The 14,922-nt window shown below is 37.9% G+C and overlaps 1 protein-coding gene and 1 pseudogene across 5 annotated transcripts in view; both read left to right on the top strand.

Moving 5' to 3' along the window:
* Nucleotides 1–14,922, top strand: part of LRCH3 (leucine rich repeats and calponin homology domain containing 3) — a 160,344-nt gene that overhangs the window by 27,539 nt on the left and 117,883 nt on the right. The window lies entirely within an intron of this gene.
* On the top strand, nt 86–1,209 carry LOC114030397 (annotated as a pseudogene).

The raw sequence follows: 14,922 nt of genomic DNA, 5'->3' as shown, positions 1-14,922 counted from the left end.
ATAGGAGAGGTATTTTAATTAAATCGAGCAGAAATTAACATAAAGGGAGAGCGCGGGGCTGGAGTGGAGGGTGGTGGTGGCGCCTGAGATCTTCTCCGCCATGGCCCAACGCACCCACAGCAGCCGGGCCTGGCATTTTCTTCTGAGCGGGGCCCGCCAGGAGGCAGATGCCTGAGCTGTGGCTTTGGCCTCTGGCACCACCAACTGGGGCTATGATTTCCGATGGACAGCACAGTGACTCAGACTCAGAAGCAGAATTCCCCTCCCTGCCACCATCCATCCCGAGTGCTGTGCCTGTGACTGGGGAATCCTGCTGCGACTGTGAGAGCCAAAGCAAAACTCCGTACTGCCAGCCTCCACACCAGCCATCGAAGCAGGGGCTGCCAGCGTGGCGAGGAAGATGACTATTTTGACTGGGTATGGGATGATCTGAACAAATCGACAGCCACTCTGCTAAGTTGTGACAACCGCAAAGTCAGTTTTCACATAGAGTGTAGCTGTGGCACAGCAGCCATACGAGGGAACAAGGAGCTTGTGAAGGCCAGCATTTTTGTAAGATTAAGATGACTTCTCCAGTCTACGGCACTGATATGATGGTTGGCATTGGGACATCAGATGTAAATCTGGGCAAGTACCGCCATACATTCTGCAGCTTGCTGGGCAAGGATGAAGACAGTTGGGGCCTCTCCTACACAGGACTTCTCCATCACAAGGGTGACAAGATGAGCCACGGTTTGGCCAGGGCTCCATCATCGGGGTTCACCTAGACACTTGGCATGGGACACTGACCTTCTTCAAAAACAGGAAATGCATAGGAGTTGCAGCCACCAAACTGCAGAACAAGAAATTCTACCCCATGGTTTGCTCCACTGCCGCTAAGAGCAGCATGAGGGTGATCCAATCTTGTGCCAGCCTCACTTCCCTGCAGTATCTGTGTTGCTACCACCTGTGCCAACTGCTGTGTGACTCTGGGGACACACTGGAAGGATTGCCTCTGCCCCCGGCCTCAAGCAGGTGCTGCACAACAAACTGGGCTGGGTCCTGAGCATGAACTGTAACCCCCTGCCGTAGCCATCACCCAAGGTGGCAGCATGCTCGGGGAGCCCAGAGGCCAAGCCACGTCAAAGGAAGAGGTGTCGACGGACTTAACTTATTTTCCAATGAAAACTGCCTTGTTGGGCTTGGGGTGGCTTCTCTTTCTTTTCCCTTTCCTCCACGCACTCTTGGGACAAGAGGGAAGGGTGGGAGGGGAGGTTGCCTATCCCCGTCTTCAGGGCCAGCTCCGCTGGTTGGAATCTGCCAAGATACTCCCCTCATTCAGGAACTAGTTTAGGTCACGGCACCTGCTCCTCACCTGGACTGGAAGACTGTGCCATGAACCTGTCAGCTCAGAAAAAGATGACCACAGCAAGGCTCCCTGAGCCCTTGTTCTGGACTTAGCCCAGGGGTCATTCCAAGTCCTCTTCAGAGTGGTGGAGATTGCAGTGCTACTGCCTCCCTCTGGGGGCAGTGTGTGATCACTCCTGCCTCGGGGAGGGGAGGGTAACGCTGCAGCCTAGCCTCAGCAGTTCTCAAATGTGCCGCTAAAAGGGCTGAGGAGAAAAACTTGGTTATTATTAAGATGTGTGTCTGTGTTCCCCCTCCACCCCTTGGGGCTTCAAATCTAGGATCTAGAATTTTTTTTAAAAAACCTGCTTTTGCATGTTGTCAGCTTCTGCTCCTGTATCAGAGACTGTATCAAATCACTGTAATAAAGTCAAAATAGTTTATATTGGGGAAAAAAAGAAATTAACATAAAGATATCATATTCTATTTATTATAAAATAATACGAGTTGAAGGTGAAGGAAAGAGAGGGTTGCTTCACTAAGACCAAATAGGAGGAGCTGTTACAGAAATTAGATTGTTCTATTTCTTTTGATTTGACTTTCCTCATTTGCAAGATAAGGATTATTGAATGATATGAAGAAAGGATTAGATTTAATGATTTCTTTAGTTCCTTCCAGCTCTAATTCCTTGGTTCATGCTTTACAAATAAAGGACAGAGCTGAAAGTGTTCTATGAACTAAGAATCAGACTAGATGAATTAAAAAACATTGTGGTACCTAGTAACTTAATAAATAGAATAGTAATATTAACAGTTTATTTAAATGCTTTTACTTTGACTGCTTGAATAAATAGCTGAGAATAGGATGAGCTAGAAAAGACCAGAATAGTTACCTGTTTTGTACTGTGTTTTTCCTCTCATCTTTTCCTCATTTTTCACTTGATATTTGATAAGGTTTTATTAGTTATCTTTTTTTAAAAAAATGTAATTACAGCTAGACAATACAGTGGATAGAGTGCCAGGCCTGCAGTCAGGAAGTCCTAGTTCAAATCCAACCTCAGACAGTTACTAGCTGTGTGACCCTGGGCAAGTCACATAACTCTTTTTGCCTCAGTTTCCTCACCTGTAAAATGAGCTGGAGAAGGAAATGGCAAACCACTACAATGTCTTTGCCAAGAAAACCCCAGTGGGGTCACAAAGAGTTGGACACAACTGAAAACAGCTGAACAACAACAATCACAAATATCATCAGGGATCCAGAGTCTGATAAATCATAGACTGAACCAAAGGAGGCTCATAACCTCAATATATCCCAAACCTCAGTGCATCAAAGGCATGTTGCTGAGCACTCAAATGTTGACTGCTAGGTGGAGCAGTGGGGAGTGTGGTGGACCTGAAATTAGCAAGACCCAATATCAAATCCTACCTCAGACACTTAACTACCTAAGTGACCCCAGGCAAGTCACTCTTCTCTCAGTTTCCGTGTTCTCATCTGTAAAATGAGAATAAAAACACCACCTACTTCATATGTTGTGATGATCAAATAAGATAATATATGTGCTTTGTAAACCTTAAAGTGATATATAAGTATTAGTTATTACTATCGACAACTGAGTGCTTGCTCTGTCTGCAGAGTGTGTTCTGGGTATGACTTATCCCTTACAGATCTTAAGATGAGGCTGATGTCAAGTGAGAATTCAGTCTGGTCTGAGCAACAAGAATTCCACTGACCCAGACACCTGGATGGAACTTTCTGCTGCTTTCTCCTACCTACACTAAATTCCTTTGTGTTTGAAGTAGGTACCCTTGGAAACTGTGCACTCTTCCTCCCCAGTGTACTTAGTTAGCAGAAGTCCTTGAAAGAGCAGTGGGAGAAAGGAGGAGCTGCTTAATTGGTCATTCCCTCATGTTATAAGGCAGACTGCTAGCTCCTGCTCTCTTATCCTTCTGATTCAGAGTTGACCACAGTTAAGTTAAAAATAATTTCTTCTCTCCCATATTTTCATCCATATCTACCTCAATCTCTTATTCTACAGCAGAGGTATAAAACTTATTAGCCCAATGAGCTGCTTAATATGTGATCTTGTAAGTCAGTATGCTTCTGGCAGAGATCTGAGTTTGACACCAGTACTCTATGGTGTACTTCTACAGTACACGCCATCTTTTGCCCTTCTGTTCCATTGTATACTTTGGAATTCTTGTCCTATTTACAGTCTATGTTTTATTTTAGATTTCTTCATTTTACATTGTTTCCATCTTCTGGTACAGATAGAAACTTGACTCCTTCTGGAAAATTTTATCTTGGTCACTCTTTCTAGATGTTTCTTTTCTCCTGATGCTAGAACACTGGGCCAGCAGTAAGAATAAGAATACTTGTCTTCTCACTGCCACTTTCAGAAAAATCCCTTTTCTCCCTGCAGCTTTTCTTTTTTCTTTTTTTTTTAATTTTAATTAATTTATTTTGAATTATCAACAATCACTTCCATAAGCTTTTGAGTTTTAAATTTTTCTCTACCTCCCTCCCCAAGACGGCATGCAATTTGATATAGGCTATACATATATATTCCTATTAAACATTTTCACATTAGTGATGTTGTAGGTAAGAATTAGAACCAATAGAAGGAACCACCAGAAAGAGGAAACAAAACACAACCAAAGGAAAAAAAATAGCAAATAGTATGCTTCAGTTTGCATTCAAACTCCATAGTTCTTTCTTCTTTGTGGATAGCATTTTCCATCATGAGGCCTTTGGAGATGTCTTAGATCCTTATATTGCTGAGAAGGATTAAGTCTATCAAAGTCAGTCATCGCACAACGTGGCAGTTACTGTGTACAACATTCTCCTGGTTCTACTCACTTCACTCAGCATCAGACCATATAAGTCTTTCCAGGTTTTTCTGAAGTCGCCTGCTCATCATTTCTTATAACACAATAGTATTCCATTACATTCATATACCACAACTTGTTCAGCCATTCCCCAGTTGATGGGCATCCTCTCAATTTCCAATTCTTTGCCACCACAGAAGGAGCTGCTATATTTTGTACATGTAGGTCCTTTTCCCATTTTATGATCTCTCTAGGATACAGCCCTGGAAGTCGCTGAAGCCTTTCTTTTGAGATTTATTCCATATAATTATGTTCAGATCCTCATTGCAGTCATCCATTGGCCTTGGGGTCGTTCTCTTCCCAGTCTTAAGATATTCAGTATTTGACTCATAGTCTCTACCCTAGTCCCATCTATATCTCAATTCCCTGAAATTCCATGTATTCCCAATTCATCAACCTTCTCAATTCCCTTTGCTCATTATTTTCATTTTATGCCAGCCAACTATTATCGTGGTCATGCCCTAAATTTCACCATTATTACCCTGGTAGTCCCGTGATCTGGAACTCTGAAATTCTTCTCTTTAATCGTAACCAGCTATCCTTTCATCTCACCTCCTGCCTTACTCCTTTTAAATCTGTTCTTCAACTTCACCACAACCTTTAGGGTCTTTAAACCTTCCTGTTCTGACAGACCATAATTCTTGTCCTGGCTTCACTTTCTTCCTTTCATAATCTTAACCCTGTTGTTGACAAGTGTAGCCACATACTATTTCTTACCTTTTAATCTCTTTCCTTTTGCCCTTGCCCTTTAGCTGCTTATACCTGACCAAACCGTAACTCTGGGTTACTCTCACAATCTGCCTCTTTTCCTACTGTTGTGCTACTGAATGCTGCTGAAGAAAGACATCCAACTGTGCTTTGTCCATCTGATCTCTACTTGGAACTTACTGATGCATCTCTCTACTTCTTTCCTCTTTGACTTTCATATCACTCATATCAACTAATAAAAATTTCTGTCTTCAAGCTAACTAAGCCAAAAAAAACTTGCTTAAAATATTTTGATAACTGTACTTTATTATGATTTATTTCCTTTGTAATCCTACATATTTTGTGCATTTAAAAACATTTTTCCAGGAACGGGATCCTTAGCCTTCCCCAGACTACCAAAGGGGTCCTAAGATGCACAAAAAAGTTGAGAACTTCTTCTCTGAACCATCCCTTTTTTCCTGCTCAGCAAAGCACCTTGATTCCTGGTTTAAAGCAATCAAAGCCACATGTTGACAGCTTTTTCTCTATTCCAAACCTAAAGTCCTATACCATTCTCAACTTTTTCCTCTGCTCCATTATCTGAAGAAGAGATGACCCTTTTCCTTGGCAAGGCTAGCTCTTCTACTTGTACCATTAATCCCAGCCTTTCCCATTTCCTGGTACTTGCCCCCTTGATAATTCCCTCTCTCTTAACTTAATTATACCTTACGCCTAGCTCCTCTGCTTCCTACAGACATGCCCATTATCCTGTATCTTTTCTTAGAAAAAGTCTTCTGACCTCATTGCCTCTACTTTTTCACCTCCCAGTCACTTCTCAAGCCCTTGTCCTCTGGTTTCAGATCACATTATTCAACTGACACTGCTCTCTTCAAAGTTATCAATGATTTCTTAACTATAAAATCCAATTGCTTTTTTTCATTCTTCATTCTCTTTCACTTCTCTATAGCATTTAATGTAGTTGTCCGACCTCTTTTCTTTAATATTCTGTCCTTTCTTGGCTTTTATAATACTCTCTCCTCGGATGTATACCTTTACCATTCTTTTTAAAAGATAAGTGGTTATTGATATCCATAATCCCCCCCCCCCGCTTTCCTTACCCCTCTACTTCTAAATGATCAATACATTGAAAAAGTATGAAAATATGTGTACCATGCAACACTTGTGGAACTTCCGCCTCTCCAAAAGTATGGGGTAGGGATGTCTTTTCATGTCTTTCTTAGAGCCATGCTTTTTCCTTATTATTTTGAAACATTGACTTTTGATTGGGGGGGCTCTTTTCATTTATATTGTTGTAGTTATAGATATTTTTTGACTGTGCTTTCCTCATGCTGCATTGCTTCATCTAAATATTTCTATGCCTCTCTTTATTCATCACATTAATCATTTCTTAGAACACAGTAGTATTCTATTGTATTCATGTACCACAGTTTGGTTAGCCATTCATCATTTGATAGGTATCTTACTTTGTTTCCAGGTTTTTTGCTACTAGAAAAAGTGCTGCTATTAATATGGAGGCTTTCTTATCAATGGCTTCCTTGGCATATAACTCTAGTAAGGTAATCTTTTACTGAAGGGCCTGTACATTTTAGTTACTTTATTTACATAATTCCAAATTGTTCCCCAAAATGGTTTTCACTAATTCACTGCTCCACCAACAGTGCACAGCCTATTTTCCCTAAATCTCTTCAACTTAGACTAATCCTTTTGAGAACTATTTATGTGCTTTGACAATTTATCTATTAAGGAATAAGTTTTAGTTAGATATAAATGAAGATGTAGATATGTGTGTTAATTGTTTAAATCTCTTCAATACCAAACCCTTCTCATAGAGATTTAAAACAAAGGTTTTTCTCACCTATAAGAATACTACTCTTCTTATCCTAGGTGCATTGATATTGTTTTTGAAGAGTTTCATATAATCAAAGGTATAAGGTATATCTTTTCTAATTGCCTTTATCTTTTGTGTAATTAAGAAAACATCTATTCATAGATGTGAGTGGTATATGATCTACTTTTCTAATTTTTTACAGTATGATCTTTAATATATTTTTTAAAAATTTTATTAATGCCTTTTGTTTTTTACATTCTCAGAATTTTCCCCCTCTCCCCTCTCCCTTAGAACCATCCCACATAACAAACAGTGTTTTTTAAAGACAAAAAAAAAAAGAAAGGGATGGGAAAAGGACAACTGTTCAGTCATTGAAAAAGTCTGAAAACATGCAATGTGTAACACTTACATGCCTCCCACTTCCATAAAGGGGTGAATTAGGAATGGCCTTTCATATCTCTTCTTGAAGCTATGCTTATCTTTATAATTTTGCTATGTTAACTTTTGATTTTTTTTTGTCTATGGTTCTTTTCATTTACGTTGTTGTAGTCATTGTATATGTTATTTTCTTGGCTCTGCTTTACCTAACTCTGCATCAGTACATGTAGATCTTTCCATATTTCTCTGTATTTGTCACATTCATTGTTTCTTACAGCACAATAATATTCCATTATATCAATGTATAACATAATTTCTTTAGCCATTCACCACTTGATGGGCATCCCCTTTGTTTCCAGTTCTTAGCTATCACAAAAAGAACTATTATAAATATTTTGCTGCATATGGAGACTTTCATTTTATCAGTGACTTCCTTGGGATGTAAACCTAGTAATGCATTCTCTGAGTCAAAGGGTCTATAGACATTTTAGTCACTTTGTATAATTCGAAATTGTTTTCCAAAATGGCTGTGTACCAATACGCAGCTCTACCAATTATACATTAATGTATCTATAATCCCACAACCCCTCCAGTTGTAACTACTGCCATTTTTTTGGTCATCTTTGCTAATTTTCAGAGTGCAGTGAAACCTCCGGTTTTTGATTTGCATTTCTCTTAGAAATTTAGAGCATTCTTTCATGTGGTTGTTAATACTTTGAATTCTTTTTAAAATTATTTATTTCCTTTGACCACTTATCTATTGGCTATTAGTTTTATATGTTTGTTGATTTTTTATATGTCTTAGATTCCAAAACCTTATCAGAAAAATTTGATGCAAAAATTTTTCTCCCATTTTGCTGCTTCCCTTCATATCCTAGGTATGTTAATTTTGTCTGTGCAGAAACTTTTCAGTTTCATGTAATCAAAAATATCTATTCTATCCCTTGTTTGGTTAAGAATATATCTCCTACCCATAGCTGTAAGAGGTATGTGATCTGTTTCTATTCTAATTTTTTTATAGTTTGAGCATTAATAGTCTTGAGCATTAATATTAAAGTTGCATATCCATTTAGAATTTTTTGTGGGATTTGGTTGTAAGATGTTTATCCAAGCCTAATTTCTACTAGTCTACTTTCCAGTTTTCCCAGCAGTTTTTTTTTAATCAAATAAAGAATTGTTTCCTAGGTAATTTATGTTTTCTGCTTTGTTGAACAACCAGTTAATGGGTTGCATTATTTCTGATTCTTTCTTGTTTAATCAGTTTCATTCATCTTCTTTATTTTTTAACTAACATCGTATGATTTTGATGATTGCTGCTTTCTAGTACAATTTCAGGTCTGGAAGTACTTTTCCCCCTTCATCTTTACCTCTGTTCATCATTTCTCTTGATGTTCGAGATCTTTCATTTCTCCAAATAAATTTTTCTTTTACTTTATTGAATTCTGTAAAGTATTTTTGAGATAATTTGATTGACATAGCATTAAAAGTGTAAGTTAACTTTAGTAGTTTTGTCATTTTTATTATAGTGACACAGCACTACCATGAGCACTGAATATTCCGCTAGCTATTTAAGTTGTCCTTTATTTCTTTAAGGAACACTGTGTAATTGAATTTATACAAGGATTTTGTATGCTTTGGTAGGTTGATTCCCAAATATTTTACTTACCTTGTAGTTATTTAAAGTAGGATTTCCTTGTTATTTTCTCTGATTGGAAATGCTGTCAATTTTTTAGGGTTATTTTGTAGTCTGCAACTTTACTGAAGCTACCAATTCCCTAGGGATAGTCTTACCTCCTTCTGACTTGTCTTTATGCCTTTAATTTCTTTCTTACAAGGGGTATGATTTACAATTTACATCAATATTTGTTTACTACTCATGATTCTGTGCCATTTGTTGAAATCAAAATAATTTTGCAAAATTTAATTTTAATTTTAATTAATTTATTTTTGATTTTCAACATTCACTTCCATAAGCTTTTTTTGTCTTTGACAGCTTTATTCTTTTCTTTATTTTTTTTTGTTAATTTCTTTTGATTTATCAACAATCACTTCCTTAAGCTTTTGAGTTTTAAATTTTTCTCCCCCTCCCTCCCCACCTACCTGCCTAGACAGCATGCAATCTGATATAGGCTATACATACACATTCCTATTAAACAGATTTTTACATTAGTGATGTTGTAAGTAAGAATTAGAACCAATAGGAAGAACCACCAGAAAGAGAAAACAAAATACAACAGAAGAAAAAAAAATAGCAAATACTATGCTTCGACCTGCATTCAAACTCCATAGTTCTTTCTTTGGATGTCTGTAGCATTTTCTGTCACGAGACCTTTGGAGATCTTAGATCTTTGCATTTCTAAGAAGTGCTAACATGGCTGTTACTGTGTACAGCGTTCTCTTGGTTCTGCTCACTTCACTCAGCACCAGTCCTTACAAGTCTTTCCAGGTTTTTCTGAAGTCTGCCTGCTCATCATTTCTTATAACACAGTAGTATTCCATTACATTCATATACCACAACTTGTTCAGCCATTCGTCAGTTGATGGGCATCCTCTCAATTTCCAATTCTTTGCCACAATAAAAAGAGCTGCTATAAATATTTTTGTACATGTGGGTCCTTTTCTCATTTGTATGATCTCTTGGGGATACTGCCCTAGAAGTGCTATTGCTGGGTCAAAGGGTATGCACATTTCTACATTGCTTTCCAAAGTGGTTGTATCATTTCTCAACTTCACCAACAATGCATTAGTGTTCCAATTTTCCCACATCTTCTCCAACATTTATCATTTTCCTGTTTTGTCATGTTGGCCATTCTAATAGGTGTGATGTACCTCAGAGTTGTTTTGATTTGCATTTCTCTAATCAATAGTGATTTAGAGCATTTTTTCATATGACTATAGATGCCTTCATCTGAAAACTGCCCACTCATATCCTTTGACCATTTATCAATTGGGGAATGACTTGTATTCTTATAAATTTGACTTAATTCTCTATGTATTTTAGAAATGAGGCCCTTATCAGAGACATGGGTTATAAAAATTCTTTTCCAATTTTCTACTTTTTATCCCCGTTCATTTTTCTCCAGAGGTCTGCTATACCTAACTTTTCTAATATTCTATTCACTTCCTTAACTTCTTTCTTGTTTATTTTGTGGTTAGACTTAAGTAGTTCAGAGAGAGGGAGGTTGAGGCCTCCCACTAGTATAGTTCCGCTGTCTATTTCTTCCTGTAACTCCCTGAACTTCTCCAAGAATTTGGATGCCTGTGCCGTTTGGTGTGTATATGTTTAGTAACGATGTTACTTCATATTTTTGCTTTTGCTTTGTCTGAGATCAGGATTGCTACCCCCTGCTTTTTTTACTTCAGCTGAAACATAATATATTCTACTCCAGCCTTTTACTTTTATCCTGTGTGTCACTCTGTTTCAAATGTGTTTCCTGTAAACAACATATTGTAGGATTATGGTTTTTAATCCATTCTGCTATCCACTTACTTTTTATGGAAGAGTTCATCCTATTCACATTCACAGTTATGATTACTATCTGTGTCTTTTTCTCCATCATATTTCCCCCCGTTTATGCATTTCTTTCTCTTTTCTCCCTTTCCGTCCTCATTAGTGGTTTTGCTTTTGATCACTGCCTCCCTCAGTCCCGCCTCCCTTCTATCAGCTCCCTCCCTTTTCTTCCCCTTTTACCTTTACTATTTCTTTCCTCCCTTCCCCTTTTCCCTCCTACTGCCTAGAGGGCAAGTTAGTCTATACCTAACAGATCATGTTATTCCCTCTTTGAACCAAATGTGATGAGAGTAAGGTTCAGACAATGCTCATCTCCCTCCCTTCTTTCCCTCTACTGTAATAGGTTTTTGTGCCTTTTCCTGTAATGTAATTCACCCTTGTCTGCCTCCTCCTTTCTCAGTACATTTTCTTAGATCAGATTAAGCCACTTACTTGGATCCATTTAACCCAGTTGATTAGATTTTTTTTTATCATCACATCAAAATCAACTTATAACCATCCCCTTTATGTATACTCCTTTAACATGGTGTAATAACAATACAGTTCTCAAGAGTTACAAGTGTCATCTTCCCTTGTAGGAATATAGTTTGCCCTTATTAACAACATATCATATCTTTCTGTCCCATTTACCTTTTTATGTCTCTCTTGAGTCTTATATTTGAAGATCAAATTTTCTGTTGAGTTCTGATGTTTTATCAGGAAGGTTTGGAAGTCCCCTATTTCGTTGAATATCCATCTCCTCCCCTGAAAGATCATGCTCATTTTCGCTGGGTAGTTGATCATTGGTTGTAATCAAAGGTCCTTTGCCTTACGGAATATCATGTTCCACACCCTGTGGTCTTTTAATGTAGAAGCCTGCCAGGTCCTGTGCAATCCTGACTGTGGTTCCATGATATTTAAATTGTTTCTTTCTGGCTACTTGCAGTATTTTTGACCTGGTAATTTTGGAATTTGGCTACTATATTCCTTGGCGTTTTCAATTTGGGATCTCTTTCAGGAGGTGATTGGTAGATTCTTTCTATGGCTATTTTACCCTCTGGTTCTAGGACCTCAGGGCAGTTTTCCTTTATGATTTCCTGAAAGATACTGTCCAGGCTCTTTTTATCATCATGATTTTCAGGTAGACCAATAATTTTTAAATTGTCTCTCCTGGATCGATTTTCCAGGTCAGTTGTTTTACCAGTGAGGTATTTTACGTTTTCATCTATTTTTTCATTCTTTTGTTTCCATTTGATTCTCGCTCTCTCATAGAGTCTTTAGCTTCTATTTGCCCAATTCTAATTTTTAACAAATTGTTTTCTTCTATTAGATTTTGTAATTCCTTCTCCATTTAGCCAATTGTTTTTTTTAGGGACTTGTTTTCTACAGTTAATTTTTGTCCTTCCTTTTCCAAGTTATTGACTCTCTTGCATACCTCTCATTTCCTTTCCCAGTTTTTCTTCTACCTCTCTCATTTGACTTTTAAAATCCCTTTTGAGCTCTTCCAAGAAGGGTTTTTGAGCTTCAGACCAGTTTATATTCCCTTTTGAGGTTCCAGATGTGGGTTTATTGACAGTGTCATCCTCATCAGAATTTCTGCCTAGATCTTCACTCTTCCCATAATGAGAAACTGTAGTATGTTTCTTTTTGCTCATGGTATTTGCTTATTTCCTGGACTTTAAAGAGATTGCATTCTCCTGCTGGGGAGCAGGGGGCACTGACCTAAGCTGCTTGTGCTGGGAGTCCAGGGCCTGGTCACTGGCTTTGTGTGCTGGGGCCTCCGATGCTTGCAGTTGGAGGCTGTAGGGTTCTGGCAGCTTACCTGATGTTGGGCTGGAATCAGCAACACTGGAACTCTAGGGGTAGGATTGAGTAATCTGGCCCCTGGAGGTTGCCTGCTCACCTAGGCCTTTCCTTCCTTTCACTTTCTTAAGCTTCTTTCAGATAGATATGTTGCTGGATGTTTCTTCGCCTGGGGGCCCCTTGGAGCACTTCCCAGAGTTTTCCTGAGGCATTGGGAGACTTGGTTGCCTTAGAATGCCGAGGCACATAGTGGTTTTTTGAGCTGGTTTCCACTGGTTCCCCTGCCCTTACTGAGACAGTCAGGGGTCCAGGTGTTGGTGTTTGCCTGCTCCAACACCTGGGTTTCAGAATCTCCCCCTGGTATGCTGAGGTGGGTCTTTGCCCTAGCTTGCTGGGACTCCTCCCATTCTGTACTGCTACCCTTCCCCCAGGGCAAAAGGGGCCTTTCCCATTAATCCCTCAAGCTACCTGGGCTACTGGACTGCTGCTTCTCATCTTTCTTCTAGATCAGCTGTTCCAGGGTTTTTTTTGGGGTGATATTTTCTGGGCTTTCAGAAGTTAATAAGGGATAGGAAGAGCGACTTACTTCTTACTCTGTCATCTTGGCTCCCAGAGCAGAACTCCTACTCTATTTTCTAGTAGTCTAAAATAATAGAATTTGGGATCACTTCCAGCAGAGTGAGGCAGGAACCCTCTGAATCTGATCTTAGACAAAGAAAAGCAAAAATAGATCTAATTAAAAGAGATAAAGAAGGGAACTATATATTGCTAAAAGGTGCCATTAACAGTGAAGTCATATCAGTACTAAACGTATATGCATGTATGTAGCATCTAAATTTTTGAAGAAATTGATGAGTTACAGGAGGAAATAGGTGATAAAATTATGCTAGTGGGAGACCTCAACTTTCCCCTTTCAGAATTAGATAAATCTAAGCACAAAATAAACAAGAAAGAACTTAAGGAGATGAATTGAATTGTGGAAAAGTTAGATGTGATAGATCTCTGGAGAAAATTGAATGGAAATAGAAAGAAATATACCTTTTTGTCAGCAGTACATGGCCCCTACACAAAAATTAACCATGTATTAGGACATAAAAACTTCACAACCAAATGCAGAAAAAACAAAAATAGTAAATGCATCCTGTTCAGATCATAATGCAATAAAAATTACATTCAATAATGGACAGTGAAAAGACAGATTAAAAATTAATTGGAAATGAAATAATCTAATCCTAAAAAATAAGTGGATCAAAGAACAAATAATAGAAACAATTAATAATTCCATTAAAGAAAATGATAACAATGAGACCAACTTTCCAGAATTCATGGGATGTAGCCAAAGTGGTATTTAGGGAAAGTTTTATATCTCTAATTGCTTACGTCAGTAAAGTAGAAAAAAAACACATCGATGAATTGGGCATGCAACTAAAAAAATTCGAAAAAGAACAAATTTTATTTATTTATTTTTTAGGCGTAGGCAACTGGGGTTAAGTGACTTGCCAAGGGACACACTGCTTTAAGTGTCAAGTGTTTGGACTGAGGCCGGATTTGAACTCAGGTCATCCTGACCTCAGGGCCCATACTCTATCCCCTGAGCCACCTAGCTGCCCCCAAGAACAAATTTTAAAATCCCCAATTAAGCATCAAATTGGAAATCCTGAAAATCAAAGGTGAGATTAATAAAATGGGAAGTAAGAATACCTTTGAACTAATAGATAAACTATTGGTTAATTTGATTTTAAAAAGGGAGAAAGAAAACCAAATAATTAGTATCAAAAATGAAAGGAGTGAATTTACCACCAGTGAAGAGGAAATTAATATAATTGTTAGGAGCTATTTTGCCCAATTGTATGCCTATAAATCTGACAGTATAAATGAAATGGATGGATATTAACAAATATATAAATTACCCAGATTAACAGAAGAAGAAATAAAATATTTAACCCAATCTTAGAAAAAGAAATTGAGTAAGCCATCAGTGAACTTTCTAAGAAGAAATCCCCACGACCAGATGTATTCACAAATGCATTCTACCAAACATTTAAAGAACAATTAATCGCAGTAAAATATTTGGAAAAATAGGTGAAGAAGGAGTCTTACCAGATTCATTTCATGACACAAATATGTTGTTGATACCTAAACCAGGAAGAGCCAAAACAGAAAAAGAAAATTATATACCAGTTTCCCTAATGAATATTGGTGCAAAAAATTTAAATAAATACGGCAAAGAGATTACAACAATATATCACAAGTATCATACACTATGGTATGATCAGGTGGGATTTATAATACGAATGCAGGGCTCATTAAGTATTAGGAGAACTATCAGTGTAATTGACCATATCAGTAACAAATACAGCAGAAATCATATGATTATATCAATAGATGCAAAAAAAGCCTTCAAAAAATACAGCACCCATTCCTTTTAAAAACCCTAGAAAACATAGGAATAAAGGGAGTGTTCCTTAAAATGATAAGTAATACTTATCAGCAAGCATTATATA

Source organism: Vombatus ursinus, unplaced genomic scaffold (assembly GCF_900497805.2).
Source record: "Vombatus ursinus unplaced genomic scaffold, bare-nosed wombat genome assembly UNPS02014959.1, whole genome shotgun sequence".
Classification (NCBI taxonomy): domain Eukaryota; kingdom Metazoa; phylum Chordata; class Mammalia; order Diprotodontia; family Vombatidae; genus Vombatus; species Vombatus ursinus.
The sequence above is the reverse complement of the archived record's forward strand: the minus strand, read 5'-3'. Positions and strand labels throughout refer to the sequence as shown.